Genomic DNA, 16,973 nt, shown 5'->3' on the forward strand with positions numbered 1-16,973 from the left:
TCATTGATGTCGAACCCAAGCACCCACCATTTTAGTTTTTCTCATAGAGTGGTTTAAGGTGCTACATAAAGTGGTGGCCCGTACGGGGAATGTAAAAATAAATAAATAAATAAACTAAAATAAAATATTTCTAGTCTGACCCAGAGAAACAAAAAAAAAAAAAAAAAAAAAAACTAGTTTAAACTTGCTCAGTTTGCTTAACCTAACCTAACTAAGCACTAATCCTATAGAGAAATATAATAAAGGTCATGGGGATGGCTCAGTTGAGGCACTGGTGTAAGGGCGAAGGTATTGACCCAGAGTATGCCATATTGGTTAAGAATGTCCCAGAAGAGGTAGAGGTGAATACCATTGAAGAAACTCTGCAGTCAATCAAAGCACTTGGTCGGGTTAAAGTGAGAGGCAGGATGTATGATCCGCAGACTCAACGTTTAACTGTGCTGTGTGAGTGTAGGCAGAAAGTCAATGCAAAAGCCTGTCCACTGGATGTCTTGCCAGAGGGCTCAGATGAGCCATGGAGAATCTTTGGACCTTCTGAAGAGGAAGATGAACCACAGAACTCTGGAAGCGGATGTAACCCATTTGTTGACTCGGGTCAAGATTCCCCATTTAGAACATCCACCCCTGAAGCCATTATAAGAGCAGTTGGTGAAGTCCTTCAAATGGCAAATCCTCGTTCAAGCAGTGAGGGAAGCCCTTACCGACGTCTACGCACTTTCTCTGGAGTGCAACCCACTCCTCCAGGGGAGGAGACATTGGAGAACTGGATTGAACAAGCCAGGCTTATGATAGAAGAGTCTGATCGACCTGAGAGAGAAATGAAAATGAGAGTTATGGAAAGTGTGAAGGGTCCAGCTCTGGAAATATTGCAGGCCGTTCGATTCAACAACCATGATGCAACCGCTATGGAGTACCTCGACATATTGGAGAGCACGTTTGGCACGCCTGAAACTGGAGAAGACCTGTACTTCACATTCAGACAGCTATGTCAGCAACCGAATGAGAAGCTCTCTGAATTTCTGAGGCGCATGGAGCGAGTTCTCAATAAAGTTGTTAAAAAGGGTGGCCTGCAGTCAGCTACCGCCAACCAAGCACGTATTGATCAGCTCATTAAAGGTGGCACTCGATCAGATCTAATGATGTTAAATCTTCGACTGAGAGAACGCCGGCAAAATCCCCCTCCATTTCTACAGTTGTTGAATGAAATACGGCATGAAGAGGAACACGAAGCTTCCCGTCGTAGATTACAACCTCCCAAAGCTGTGTATGCTAAAAGTACCATTGCAGTGCCAGACAAAGAGGTGATGGATCTGAAAGCCGAAATACAAGGGCTCCGCACGCAAGTGAGTGAATTAACTATCTCATCATTCACGCCAAGCACTGCTGCTGCCACTTCTGAGCTAACAGTCAACCCACCGAAAGTGACAGTAGAAGATAAAAGCATGCAAGCTTTGAGAGAAGAAGTTAGAGAGCTCCGAGAGCAAGTTTCTGTTATGTCTCTTCGACCCAGTTACCGCTCCACTACAATGTCACATCACGATGAAGTCAAGTCAAATTCAGTATCCCAAAGACCTTTCACACCAAGGGACTCGAGTGATTTTTTCTGCTACCGGTGTGGGGAGGATGGGCATTTGGCAACTAAATGCACAGCCCCAGAGAACTACCCTAAAGTAATACAAAAGTTGATACAGGTGCAAAGAAAACAAAGAACAAACCAGAAACAAAACAGCAACACAAGAACAAAACCTACCAATGTGGATGTAAAGAGAAGCGCTATCATGGTAGAGACCAGTGGCTTACCAGAGGGACTAATTGGACCTCCTTCCCTTGCCGAAGTGAAAATCAATGGCAAGATTTGCACTGCTCTGATGGACAGTGGGTCCCAAATAACCATCATCTTTGACAGCTTTTACTCAGAACACTTGTCACATGTCCCACTCCACCCGGTTACTGGTCTATCCATATGGGGCCTCAGTGAATCAAAGAGTGGTTACCCATACAAAGGATACATCCACATTGATCTGGAGCTCCCTAGGCAGTCCAAGTCTGAAACAATCAAGTCAGTTCCGGTTCTGGCTTTAGTGTGTCCTGACCCACGTTGTTCTGAGACCGTACCAGTCTTGGTTGGCACAAATGTCAAAGGGATTCAGCCTATCAACTTGAACCCAGAAGTGAAAGGCTCAGAGCAAGTCCACTCAGCCAGAGTCCAAGTGCAGGAACAAAGTTCTTTACCTGCCCATAAACCACAGCTTGCAAAAGATATTAAAGTGGCTGATGTAAAGTGGACAGGGCCAGGCCCACTAATCATTCCTGCTGGCACAGAACACATTGCCATTTGTAAAGTCAAAGAGAATAAAACAGTAGGAGACAGCATACTAATAACTGAACGTGCTGCCTCACCTGCTCTTCCACCAAGTGTATTGGTCCAGCCCACGGTACTGTTCTCTAAGATGCTAGATAAGAACAGCTTTCTGGTGCTGCTGAGAAATGAGTCCTTAAAGCAAACAGCTATTCCATTGGGCACCATTATTGCTCACCTGTATGTAGTTGACATGGTGATGGATGCCCCAGGAAGGAAGGTCAATGCTGTTCCACCCATTGACCCTTCTTTGTTCCATTTTGGAGACATCTCAATCAGCAGAGAATGGAAAGAACGACTACAGCACCAGCTGTCACAGCATTCCAATGTGTTTTCCACTGATGAATGGGATGTAGGTTTGGCCAAGGGTGTGGAACATCATATCCGTCTGACTGACAGTACACCCTTCCGGGAGCGTTCCCGCCGCATAGCTCCCGCCGATTTAGATGACCTCAGGCGCCATCTTCAAGGGCTGATTGCAGCAGGCATCATAAAGGAATCAAGAAGCCCCTACGCTTCACCCATTGTCCTTGCCCGGAAAAAGAATGGTCAACTGCGGATGTGTGTCGACTATAGAACCTTGAATCGCAGAACCACCCCAGATCAGTACACTGTGCCCCGGATCAACGATGCCTTAGACTGTCTGACGGGCAGTAAGTGGTTTTCTGTCTTAGACCTCCGCAGCGGCTACTATCAGATCCCTATGGCTGAAGAGGACAAGGAAAAGACAGCCTTTATATGTCCTCTGGGGTTCTATCAGTTTGAACGGATGCCGCAGGGGATAACAGGGGCTCCTGCGACATTCCAAAGGCTGATGGAGAAAGCGGTAGGAGATATGCATCTGCTGGAGGTCATAGTGTACCTGGACGATTTGATTGTGTTTGGCAGAACCCTTGAAGAGCATGAAGAGAGGCTGCTTAAGGTCATAGCACGCCTTGAGGAGGCTGGACTAAAGCTGTCCCTTGACAAGTGTCAGTTTTGTTGTTCACAAGTTACCTATGTTGGCCATATTGTCTCTGAGCATGGCATTGCTACTGACCCCAAAAAGGTGGAAGCTGTAACCCGGTGGAAGCAGCCAACCGATCTCTCCTCTCTGCAGTCGTTCCTTGGATTTTGTGGCTACTATCGGCGATTCATAAAGAACTATTCCATCATCGTCCGACCTCTTACGGAACTATGCAAAGGCTATCCCCCCACCCAAAAGAGAAGTAAATCTAGTCAGGGGACATGCAAAACCTACTACAAGGTTAACGAGCCTTTTGGCAGTCGATGGGATCAGTCGTGCAGTGAGGCCTTTCACCAGATCATTCACTGCCTCACAAATGCACCGGTACTGGCGTTTGCCGACCCAACCAAACCCTATACCCTCCACATAGACGCCAGTTTGCATGGCCTGGGTGCAGTTCTGAATCAAGAATACCCTGAAGGATTGAGGCCTGTGGCTTTTGCTAGCCGGAAGCTGAGTGCATCTGAAAAAAACTATCCGGTGCACCAGCTTGAGTTTTTGGCTCTAAAGTGGGCTGTAGTTGACAAATTCCATGACTATTTGTATGGAGCTCAGTTTAAAGTGCAAACGGATAACAATCCGTTGACATATATTCTTACAACAGCCAGGCTCAATGCCACTGGTCATCGATGGCTTTCTGCCCTTTCAACATACAATTTCACATTGCAGTATAGGTTAGGGGCTCACAACATCGACGCTGATGCGCTATCACGAAACCCCTTACCAGCAGAAGATAAAGACTGGCAAACTATGCCGCCTGAAAGCGTCAAAACACTGTGTAAGCAGGTCAACTCACAGAAAGTTTGCGATGAGACAATCACAATAGCAGAGTCTCTAGGGATCTCACCTGATGGCATACCTGTCTGCTACGCTTATCCAGTTCACCTCGATCTGGGTTGCTTGATGCGACTTAGCCACAACGACCTTATCCAAGCACAGGATGCAGACCCAGCAATCGCTCCCATCAAGCGGTCACTTTGCCAGGGTATACCATTCTCACCAGGGGATAACACTATGGCTAATTTGCTAAACAGGGAGGCGAGTAGACTGGTCATCAAAGATGGTTTGCTCTACAGAAAGGTTAAGAGACCCTCCGACATGGAAATTTATCAGATAGTGCTCCCTAAAGAACATGTCTCCATGGTATTAAAATCCCTCCATGATGAGTCTGGGCACCTGGGAGTGGAGAAAACTGTCGGACTCATCCGTGACAGGTTCTATTGGCCCAAGATGGGAGCTGAGGTTGAGCAATATGTAAGAAACTGTGGAAGATGCGTCACTCGTAAAGCACTTCCACAGCGAGCTGCTCCCTTAAAACAGATAACTAGTCAAGGCCCTCTTGACCTTGTGTGCATTGATTTTTTGTCACTTGAGTCGGACTCACAGGGGTTTTCCAACATCCTAGTAGTGACAGATCATTTTACACGATATGCCCAAGCTTTCCCAGCTAAGGACCAAACAGCTGCCACGGTGGCAAAGATCCTTTGTGAGCGTTACTTTGTCCATTATGGACTCCCAGTAAGAATACATTCGGACCAAGGGAGGGATTTTGAAAGCAGACTGATCCGAGATCTCTTGAAGATGCTTGGGATTCGTAAGTCAAGAACGTCTCCCTATCATCCGCAAGGAGACCCACAGCCTGAAAGATTCAACCGTACACTTCTGTCAATGCTTGGAACCCTTGATCCAAAGCAAAAGAACAAGTGGAGTCAAAAGATAAGTCAGTTGGTTCACGCCTACAACTGCACTCAAAATGAGGCAACAGGGTACTCGCCCTACTTGTTAATGTTTGGACGAGAGGCCCGGCTACCTATAGACATATGTTTCAGTGTGTCGGATGAAAGTCAAAAGTCTGTCTCCTATCATCAGTATGTAACCAAACTGAAGAAAGATCTCGAGAGAGCTTATGACTTGGCAACAGAGACAGCTGACAAGAATCATAAACGGAACAAAGCAGCCCACGATAAGCGTGTGAAAGAACAAGTTCTGGAAAAAGGGGACAGAGTTCTGCTGAAAAACTTTGGTGGTGCAGGAAAACAGAAGCTGAAAGCCAAATGGAGACCCATACCCTATTTTATTGTGGATAAATTGCCCAATCTCCCAGTTTACAAGATTAAACCTGAACGAGGTGGGGGTGCAGAGAAGACGGTTCATCGGAATCACTTGTTGTCTATTGGATACCTGGTGAGACTTCCATTGGATGACAGTGGCACAGAACCACCAGAAAGATGCAGAACAAGAGCGCAACAAAAGGTGGGTGGACTCCTAAAGTCTTCCAACAATGAAGAGGAAATGTACCCAGAATCAGAGTACGAGGAAGTATTCTTACCCAAACCACAGGGTGTCGATTTGGATGGACTACTGACTCATCCAGAGTTGTCCAACAGAATATCTGGGCTCACTATCAGTGAAAGTGATAAAACAAGATCAGTCCAGGATTTGGGAGAACTGGAGGCAGTCTCTAGTACCTATTCAGACATTACTGCTATTCCTGATCCAACCCTTGATCCAGTGGAGGAAACAGACCTCTATCCACCACAGATCCCTGCTAAAAGATCACAGAGAGTTGCCCGACCTGTAGTTCGGTTGAGCTACGATGAACTCGGAAAGCCTTCTGACCGGCCGGTGACAGTCTTCAGCCATGGAGTGTTGGTGGGAAGTGGAATCTACCAAGTCCCTAGAAGCCAGTTTTGCCATACCCTCTGGTGCCACCCCATGGCCATGTGTGAAACATGTTCTAGGCCGAGTTCTTATCAAAACTGTCCTCTGTTAGTTGTCCCTCGTTAATTTTGATGGGGACATCAAAACCTTCTAGAAGGGGGAAGATGTAGCCCAGTGACAAACTGAGGTTATGGTAGTTACTATTTGTTAAGGTTAATTTTACATAGTTCAAAATAAGATACAAGTATATTAAAAGTAAATTACTGTTTACTCAAACATACATTGGTGAACAACTAAGTGTTTAGTATTCTTCTTTCTGAAAGAAATACATTGGTATTTTCCTTCACCTTAATAGTTGAATAATATAAAGGTCACTATTGAGTAATTATCTTATTTGATGATAAAAACTATTGTTTGTTAGTGAGCTATTGTGTAAATATTGTAACTGAAAGAAGCAGTGTGACATAAGCTGCACTGCGCATTCTCTGATCTCACCATTTTCATTGGCAGTGGGGACAGTTTGTCCGGTGCGGGATGGGGATTGGTGGAGAGGAGGAGAGGGCGGGAACAAGGGAGAAAGGAGTGAAGGGTGGAGAACGGAGGCGGACGGAAAAAAAAAAACCAATAACAAAAAGAGGAATAAATAAGAAAGAGAGGAGAGACGAAAAGGAGAGACAGAAGGACAACAGGACGAGAGAGCACGGAAGTCGGGAGAAGTTGAAGGAGTTGAGTGGACGCTGGAGGGACGAGGCAGGAGGGGGCCGGAGCAAGTGGTCGCAACGGACTTCGGGCTAAGCTAAGTGGGCTAACGCTTTAGCGCCACGGTCCTGCGGCAGCCGTTGAGCCGCGGCGCAGTTGAGAGGAGGGAGGCATCTCAGCGTTTCCTATGTTTTCCCCGAATTGCACCGCTCTCAAATTGTTTCTTTCATTCGTCCTCCCTCTGGGATTTCAACATCTACTCCTCGTTGGTCACAGGCCTGCACCGTTGGGTTTTCTCGGGTCTTTTCCCATTTCTCCACCACCATTTGAAGGTCGTGAGTAGAACTGACTGTTCAGGACGATATATTAGCTTGGACATTGCTTGTGAACATTAAGTGTTTAGTGGGCCCGCCTTATGTGTTGCCTTATGTGAAAAGTATATGTTGTTTTCCATTTTTTTTTTTGGTGTTGTTTTCCTAAAACTTAAAAGTATTCACAGCTTACAGTTCAATGGTGATTAACAGTGAGGGTTCCCTGTCACCGTAGTTAATAAAGTGAAGCTGAGTAATTTCGCCTGAATTTCTATTTCTCTGGGTCATATTTGTTACAAACCCGGTCAGTGGTATTACCTCATTGATGTCGAACCCAAGCACCCACCATTTTAGTTTTTCTCATAGAGTGGTTTAAGGTGCTACATCTTTTTTTAGACAAACACAATTGGCAAAAACTCTCTAATGTCAAAGTGGAATATACGTTTTTTACAAAATAATTACCATTAAATAAAAATATTAATAAAAAAAAAACATTGCTTCAAGTCAGTATTTAGAAGATGCATCATTTAGATGTCACAGTTTTACTCCATTTCTCCTTGCAAAACTATTTCAGCTCTGTCAACTATGATGAGCCCTTTTCAAGCCTTGCAACAAATTCTCTCTAGTCTGGGCTTTGACTGGGACGCTGCAGAACATCCACCTTATTTGTCTTTAGACCATTTCTGCGTAGCTTTAGCTGGATGCTTCGGGTCGGTGTCTTGCTGGGAAATAAGTGCTGTCGGAAACCGTAATTCTCCGGCAGATGGAAACTAACTGTCCTCCAGGATTTCTCTATATTTTGCTTTGTTCATTTTACCTTTCCACCTTTACAAGCCTATAGGACCTGCTGTGATGGCAGCCAGCAATATTGAATAGACAGAGAAGAAACCTTCCAGAGACAAGTGTCTTTATAATTCACTCACCTGAGACACAATCACTGCACTGAAGTGATCTACCAGCTCCAACCGACTGGAGCTTAGGTGACGTTAGACGGGGTGAATATTTATGCAGTCACTTATTTCATGTTACACTTTTTAGTTAATTGTGATTAATTCTAGAAAAGATTTCAAGCTTCCGTTTTCAATAATAAAACAAATTCCTTGCTTGACTATCAATAAAAACCATCTTTGGCATGAATGAATACTAAGACACGAGACATCATTTTCAGCGTCACATGTCGCAAAGGTAGCTGTGGAGGTTTCTGTTTTGCTAACATTATTAGTGATTTTATTTCCTGTTGTACCAAATAGATACATCAAAAGCACCTCTTTTCTAAATGAAAAGAAAAAAATAGCTGTTGAAAGAGATGTGGAGTTCCAAATGCCACTGGAAGACAGAATAAATATCTAACCCCCCCCAGTGAGCAAGAAAATGGCTTTTTGGGATCTCACTGAGTATATACCAGTGCTTAGAAATGACTGGAGCTTTAATATATGCAAAGAACATCACATAAAAGACAGCTCAAGGTTCTGACTTTAAAAGCTGCACTTTATGTGTTTGTCTTTCAGAATATATATACAAAGAAATGGATTACTGAAAACCGCATCACAGTCCTGTGATAAAATGCTTTGTGTATTAATGTTTTCTGGATGGTTTATAATTGTGTGTACGAGCATGGAAAAAAAACAACAAACAAAAACAATTCATCTCCAAAACAGGGCACTTGCTTTTATGGTTAACACTCAATAGAAAGGATTAAAGCAGACATGCAGTCATCTATTGATCTTGTTTCTTTCTCTCTCCGTTCAACACGCCAGAGGCAAGTTGCAGTGTTGACTGATTCGTCTCCACTACTTTTCTCATAACACAAACTCATTCTATTCACCGTCAGGCTGATTTATCCCCTCTGAATTTTCATTCATCCTAGCGTAGACACATTTCAGGTAATGTGCCATCATCATGATATGTGCTGATAAACTCGTCACAAAAAAAAAAAAATCTCTGCATCTTTGAACAACAAATGAAGACAGTTGGAAGACTTCTTTGTCAGATGTGAATTGAAAAAAACTTTAAATAGAGGGCATGGCTGGAGGCAAGAAACTCCCTTCAGCATCAAGCTTAAGTTTTTAATTTTTTTTGCATAAAATGCACCCAGCCTCATACAGGTTGGCAACAGAAGTGAGCGAAAACAAGAGTCAAAAAGGAAAGTGGCTACAAATTTGCACTTATCCATAAAAAATGCAGAAAAACTAGCTAGCTAGTAGTACTGATGGTTAGCCTTTTTTTAATTAGCCAATTGCCTATTTAAGGAAAACTGAAATCAATGCTGCCCTGCGACAGACTGGCGACCTGTCCAGGGTGAACCCTGCCGCTCGCCTGGAACGTAGCTGGAGATGGGCACCAGCAACCCTCCTGACCCCATTAGGGACAATGGGTGAACAGAAAATGGATGGATGGATGGATGGATGGATGGATGGATGGATGGATGGATGGATGGATGAAATCAATGCAGTAGTGATAACTATAAATGACTGCTTATACGAATATGCGCTGCAGTGCAAATTTAAAATGCTTACACCAAAAACAAGAAGCGCAAAATAATGTACAACTTTTTAGTGTATAGGGTAGAAGCTCTTTAAATGCATTTTGCAATGTGTCAACTTAACTGTGACTCAGACGCTTCACACAAGGTAATCAGAGACAGTGCTAAAGTGAGTTTTCGCTGTCTTTCTTTTTGATCTTTTGCAGTCCTTACAAGACAATCTATGCCAGGCTTCATGACTAACGATCCACCGTGTGAGGAGAATAAGGTTGTGACTGGGTCATTCTGTTTCACTCTGTAAGTAGGTTATCTTCTCTCGAGTTTGGAGGTCCTCTGGGGATCGTCACTTTACTCACTCTGTCAAATGAGGTGCACTTATGGCTCTCTTTTGTAGCACTCAGCCATTCCCCACACTCATATTTTTGGCTTTAAAATTGGCCCTACAACTGCAAGGGGAAGAGCTCCACTCAGTCACAAGCATGCATTAATACCAACCAGACAATAGTTTGGACAGTGTATGACAAATGCAATCTGCTTTATTGGTCCCCTGCTGGCACACTAATGGTTTGGAAATTTCAATATGCGTAAAAAAAAAAGGAATCAGCAAAAAAAGCAAGAATGAGCTAAATAATAATAATAAAAAATGGGTAAAATTATAGGTCTCACAGAGGGGAAACGTGTTAGCAATTGCACGACGAGTCAAGGGGATATGACTGCCCAAAGACAAGAAGCAGGAAAGTGGCTGGGGTCGGAAAAGTCTACAACAGTATATGGGAGACTGAGCCAGTGTCTCAGACTCAAAGCTGCCTAATAACCCTAAGCTGCTGATCAGGCTCTTTTTGGGTGGCAACATTAAGGGTTCTTTTCAGTCACATAATCCTCTTATCCGAGTTGATTTCCAAACCACAAAGTTACAAGCGAGTGTTTTGCTGTGGATCCACCTATGGCAGTCCTGTGATCACTGTCCGCGTGTGCAGCTCAAAGGATACAGTCCAGGAAACAAAATAAGGAACCGGATAAAAGAAGTGGACAGGTGTGGTGAGAGTGCATGAAGCTAGCTGAACCTGAACTGATCCTGCTCTATGTTTTTCTGAGACTTGTCTCGCTCATTTTACTCAGAATGGTTTAACCAGGAGGAAAGGAATTTCTAAAAAGGGAATTTCTCTCAAAGGGATCAGCACAAAAACAACACAAGAGTATTGGTACATTCAGTGATGGTATCTGATGTGACCTGAAGTCAAGGACTTAGTAATTTAACTCTTGACCTAAACGTAGAAGCCAAGTGGTACATGTTGTATGTTTCATGCAGTATCTGATCTTTGCTGGGTCACATCTTGAGAATAAAAACTACCCTGGGTGAAAACTTCATCCAGGAATATTCATTCATTTTACTGAGAGTAAGAATGAAACTGTATGCAGGTGGAATAGTGGCTTATTAAAAATGCTGGTTTAAATCTTGAATCCCATGTTGCCTGCACACACTGATGGTTGATGTCTGGAAATTTCAGAGTACAGATGATGGGTTCAAGGTGACTTGTACTGCAAAAGTGTTTTCTGTGGTTCGAATGATTTGAATATATCTTTTTTTCCCCCAATTGTTTTCATTGGTATCCAGGTGAGATGTATCTGTGCTGTGTTATTTGAAAGAATTAATTATTTTTAGCACATAAAAACAGAATTCAACAATATCCATAAAATTACAGTAAACATAACATTTTGTTGTATCTATTATAAATTTTTAGGTATTTGAAACTTTAGACATTGCTGTTTTGCTGATGCGCTTATTAACTGTTTTTAAGATATGAATTCATGAAATTTTGTAATATTTCCATATCTTCTGATGTCATACAATTTAAATATATGTTTTGCTATTTTTCCCCTAAGTTTGATCAAGACAAAAGTGGATATGTGGAAAGTGAAATTCTAAAAAAAAAAAAAACAGACACAAATTGCTTTTAATTCCATCAAATGTGGAAAAAAAAGCACATCCCATCACAATTCTTCATTGTAGTTCTTCCTGGGTATCCTTAGCCAACATCATTTTTTTTTTTTTTTGCTATGGAGTAAATACATTTTTTGAGGGAAACCTGCTTGCATGCATTGAGATGTTCACCTCGTAGAAAGGGCAAATGACAACGCTCACCAGCAAACAGTCATGTATGTTCCTGAAGCAGGAAATTGAGAAAGTCTTGGCTCTGGAACATTCCAGGGATGATGGATATTTCCTGTTTCAGGAATAAATGTACTGCTTCGCCAAACTTCCTGGAACTGTCAAGCAAAAAGTGTGAGCTCTTTCCTCTCTCTGCAGGTGGCTGCGGCCTTCTTCGTGAGTGGGGAGGGGAAAAAAACATCCAGTAAGTGTATCAATTCAGTCTGCTGGATTTTGAACAGTGATGCATCACAGCCTACATTTTATTTAATCAGTTGCTCCATTTAGGTGCACACTCTTAGACTTCTAATTGAAGAAACTGAATTCATTGAGTCTCTTCTTTTCACCAATGCGGCACAGAAAAAATCTTGACGTACTGGGAGGCAAGTGGGTAAAATGAATTAATCAACCATAAAATGCAATGATTATTCTCTTTTTAAGCCCAAGTTATTAACAGAAACTCATTCTATGAGTTAAATAAAAAAAATGTTTTCCTCATGTGCTTTTTTCTGTTTAAAGCCTGAAATTACTCTGCAGTAGTTCTGTTTTTTTTTTTTTTTAGCTAAAAGGTCTGAGGCAGATGTCTGTAAATGTACTTGTGTCTTTTGTCAGTTCATAAATATTATTCGTGCAAAAACAGTAGTAATATTTCAATATGTTTATATTCCAAAAATATTGTGACCTCCACCAGTTCCTCTCTTTTTCATTAAAAGCCTTATCTCACTCATCTATAATTGAAGGGAAATTAGGAATGGGCACTATGTCAGATAGCACCAATGATACGACGTAATTAAGGCTCTGGAAAGATAGGGGGGTAATGAATTGATGACTTCAGTATTAAAAAGGGACAGGTCAGTGGTGGTTTTCACATCTCAGCTTCAAGCTAAGAGTGGGAATGTTCACTTAGTGATGGATTGAGCATAACTATGCAATCTGGCAGCAAGTGGTGTCATTGGAACTGTTAATTAACGACGCAATCCCACACATTTTCTCTTTAACCTTCATTTTGGAAGATGAGTAAGATGGAGATATAGGCAGAAAATTTGGGGCCTGCTTTGTCTAAATTTAAAACAGAAACAATGAGCATGAGGAATATACGGAACTAAAAAGTATCTGACAGGAACAATCAAAAGCAATGGTGAAAGGAGGGGAGGCAGTTAGTTCTCCTCCTTAACTTAAGGAAAAAGTGTTTAAATCAAGTGTTTAAATCTCAAACCAGAACAGCATAAAGTTCATCTTGCAACCCACCCCAGTCTCTGTTCAGACTCTCTGTTTCTCTTTCCTGCGCTAGTATGGCCTTGCCATTTTTATTTCACTATCAAGAAATAAAGAAGGTCTAAGACAAAGTTAGTAAATCCATTTCGACTTGTTTTAGTCTAATGAACCACTAATCCAAAATTAATCATATGTTGATTCATTGTTTGCGTCCATGCTTTTCAATAACCGAGATAGAAATTAGGTCTAAAAGTTGTTCATATTCCTGATTTTATTTACGGTTTACCACATTCTTTCAAATAATGTTTTTCACAGATTATATAAGGCACAGTTTGCATATCATTTCTTTCATCTTACTCATTTAGACATTTGTCTTCGTATGCTACTCTTATTTGCAGTGTTTTAAAAGTAGTTTGCCCTTACTGTAAAGCATATCTTTAGTTTGTTTTTCCTGCCTTTATGTATATCTTTGTGCTTCCGTTTGTCTTTCACTTTAATGCCTGACTTTCTCCAGTGAGAGACATTAAAGGATATTTCTATTCTACTTCTATTTTCATCGCAACACTTGACAGCAGGATCACAGTCAGATGTTGGGATTTTTTTTATCTTTAGGCCACCCTGTCATTGAGCTAGCTGGATTTGGAAATGTTTTCAGCCTTTTGGAGAGTTTAGAATGAAAGAAAAGATCTATGTCCCATAAAAAAAGGCATTACCTGCGTTAATAACAATCATGAATTACCATGAGGCTTAAGACATTTTCCAAATGTCATCTCCATAATGACTTTGTCACTATTTTTATATTTTATGTTTTGTGTATTGAATGTGATCTCTTATCTGTGTTCTTTTATATCCATGTGAAGCAACTTGAATTACCTTTCACATGAAAGGTGCTGGACAATTAAACTTGCCTCGTTTTTGTTTTAAAATAGTGGCTAAACCCTGTTGGCATGACATCGACTCTAGTTCTTAAATAATAAATAATGACAACTGAAGTCAAGAAGACTAGAAAAAAAATTGCATTTCCTTTATTCTTTGATGGTATAGCTTTAAGAAAGCGCAATTTGCATTGGCAAATTTTAAAACATTGGAGTTTGGCCACAAAGATCTGACAGATGCATCTCTAACAAGCAGCTTTCTGGTGGCTCGATTACAACACAAATCTTTCTGAATGTGAACACCTGGTAGGTGGTAAAAGAGTTCCCCTGTCCAGGATTTACATTCCTCAGCCCAGAACATGTTGAAATGCAACAAAACAATCGTGCCATGTGTTCTCTCCAACGAGATAACAAGCTACACAGAGCTGAACTTCTGTTCACTGACACTACAGTTGCTTAAGGAAAATCTCTTGTAGGTACAATTTCAAAGCACTACAAACACCTGGTTTCCTTTTATTTTGAGGGCACATAATTAACATAAATTTCATACTAGGCACTTTACTATGTGAGACAGAACAGGCGTTAAAGATTCAGACATGCTTTTCATTCTGGTGGTGGAGAACAAGACAGAATGAAGCTTGTGTCCAAGCTGAGTGACCCGCTTTAGTGAAAACTGAATTAGTTAATCGCGGCCCATAATTCAAAGACCCTGAATGCATCAAGGCCAGACATATGGAGGTACACGGTCCAGTAGGTTTTACTTAAAAGCATATTCAGGCAGACAGGCATTCACAAAAAGTAGTGGCTATGAACACATCCAGCACTTAGTCAAGTAAATACGGCTCAGTGCTGTATCCATATTTCTTTTTCACACTTTCCCTGCGCACTCGAGATTTACTTGCTCGCCCATATCTCTGAGATAAATATGTCACCAATTTCCTAATGTTGATAAAGATCTGAGTTAAAGTCAAATCATCAGATGAGGTGCTGCAGACTTACACCATACACCATAATGTACACTGTTTTAAGCATTTTTTAAGACAATTGTAGCTGCTGGGAAGATGATCCTCATCTTTTTCAGGCTAGTGGCAAATCTAAAGTCACTTTTAGTTGAAAAGAGATTTTTTTTTTTTTTTCAATATCCAGAGTAATGCCATATCTGTCAATAAGTTGGGACATTGTCACTTTTAATGTACACTTGATTGTGTAATACACAAAACATCAAAATAAGCTGGACCATGTGGTAGTGAGAGGTCAAAGATGTATCTACCGTCTAAAGTATCCCACATGGTCACATCATTATTAACTCAACAAACTCACTACATAAATAGTAAGTTTATATATTTATATATGACCTTGATGCAGGTGATTTTATTTTCACCGCTTTTTTCTCCAAGTTAGCCCAAGTGATTTGTATGTGAGAATAAAAAGAAGCATTGTTATTTCCAAGAGGCATCTTAATATGTAAACCTGTCTTTTTCAAATTGTAAATGCAGATGTGCCATTTGCAGCAGGATCTTAAATTATAAATAAACCCTCTTCCTCTACAGGCTGAGCTGAGACGTGTGGGAGATGCAGCTGCCGTACGTCCCCACAAGGAAAGGCAGCAGGTAAAGCGCCATTGCTACTGCATGTTAAACTTTTTTTTCTAACTCTGGTTTCTAATTTTGTTCATGTTGCCCTTTTTAAACGCCTTATTATTCAGCATAGACTAGCGTTAATATTAAAAATAAAACGTTTTCGGGAGCTGGGCTTATGTTTTGTCTCATTTTCATGTAGAGAAAAACAATTCTAGTTGGCAAATTTACATCCTATTAAAATCTTATAAAAACAAAATCTAATATTAATTTGTTGAATGATCACATGCAGGATTCAGCTGTTATTAAACACATTAATGCTTATTTGTTCATTCGTCATTTGACAACAGCTGCATGACGGAAACGTAGTGAACAAGCTTGTTTTGTTACCTTCCTTCACTGAACAAGACGGATCTGACCCGACTGAGCTGTGTTGCATGAAAGGGGGAAAAAAAAGAGTTCTGTATTATGTATGCAGAGTGCATTGCTCCACTCAAACAGTACTTGCAAAAGCACTGCAATAAATTTGTAGAAGACTCTGAGGCATATGATAATAAGGGATTGTGCTATGGAATTGCATATACTGTTTATTGTGATTGATGTTGTGCAATTTGAATACATTCACTGTATCAGTGCGACTCCATTTTCAAGCTGCCAGCTGCCGACTGAAAATGGAAGTCATCCAGTGGGTTATTTATGCACGCTGAGCTGCTACTGGAGCAAATGCAGAGACAGAGAGAGACGGTAAATTAATAACAAAACTGACAGAAGCATACTCATAGTAGTGATTTTTTTTTTTTATATAGCAGAATAATCATTTCTGGGTTTGTGATTAATTAAACACACCAGGTACAGGAAAACATGGCTGTCTCTAAATTCTCCAAACTCCTACCTGCTGAACTTTCTACCTCTGTTGGCCCCAAGAGAATTGTGCTTACGATAAAGTAGATAAAAATGGCTTTGCCACAATAGTGACAGATCCCTCTCCTCAGCAAAAACTTCTGTTGCCCCCACAGGAGCAGGGATTCATTGATAGCTTTTCAGAAATGAAAGAGTTCATGAAGTCTTTTGCTACACATTCTCCTGTTGTACTCCTCGCACTTGCTCGCTCACACACACCGCAGCTCTCGTGTATGGCTTTATTCTCTCTCCGTCTTCTGTGATTTTTTTTGTTTTTTTTCTTGTTCAGTTCATGAACTCGGTGAATGAGTGATTCTGAAACCGAGGAACTCTCATATCAAAGCTGTCAAGCATTTTCTGTTTAGATTCATCATAGCTGATGCAAATATAAACACATTTTGTATTGTCTGGGACAGCCTCTGTTTGTCACGGAGTTGTACACTGGGAGTACGCAGGGTGTTATGGGAAACAAGCTCGATATCACCAAACACAAAAAGCAGAATAAAAGCAATGTTTTATAAAGTTAAACAACACATGGTCTGCACATTTTGCCAAAATGTATTGGTTGCCTTGAATGACAGTCATGCAGTAACTCCAAATATTTAAGCTGTTCAGCTGCTGAAAGCATTTTAGAAAAGTTTTACTGAAATTTTGCAAACTGCTTCACTGTTACTAGATATTAAGTTAGGAGTGGGCAATTGGGACTTAACGTTATATTGGAATATTATTTTGTGGCACT

At 41.2% G+C, this 16,973-nt stretch overlaps 1 protein-coding gene across 2 annotated transcripts in view; it reads right to left on the minus strand.

Annotated features, from left to right (window-relative positions):
* LOC102236326 (schwannomin-interacting protein 1) overlaps nucleotides 1-16,973 on the minus strand; it is a 275,773-nt gene that overhangs the window by 154,478 nt on the left and 104,322 nt on the right. The window lies entirely within an intron of this gene.

This window comes from Xiphophorus maculatus, chromosome 18 (genome assembly GCF_002775205.1).
Source record: "Xiphophorus maculatus strain JP 163 A chromosome 18, X_maculatus-5.0-male, whole genome shotgun sequence".
Classification (NCBI taxonomy): Eukaryota; Metazoa; Chordata; class Actinopteri; order Cyprinodontiformes; family Poeciliidae; genus Xiphophorus; species Xiphophorus maculatus.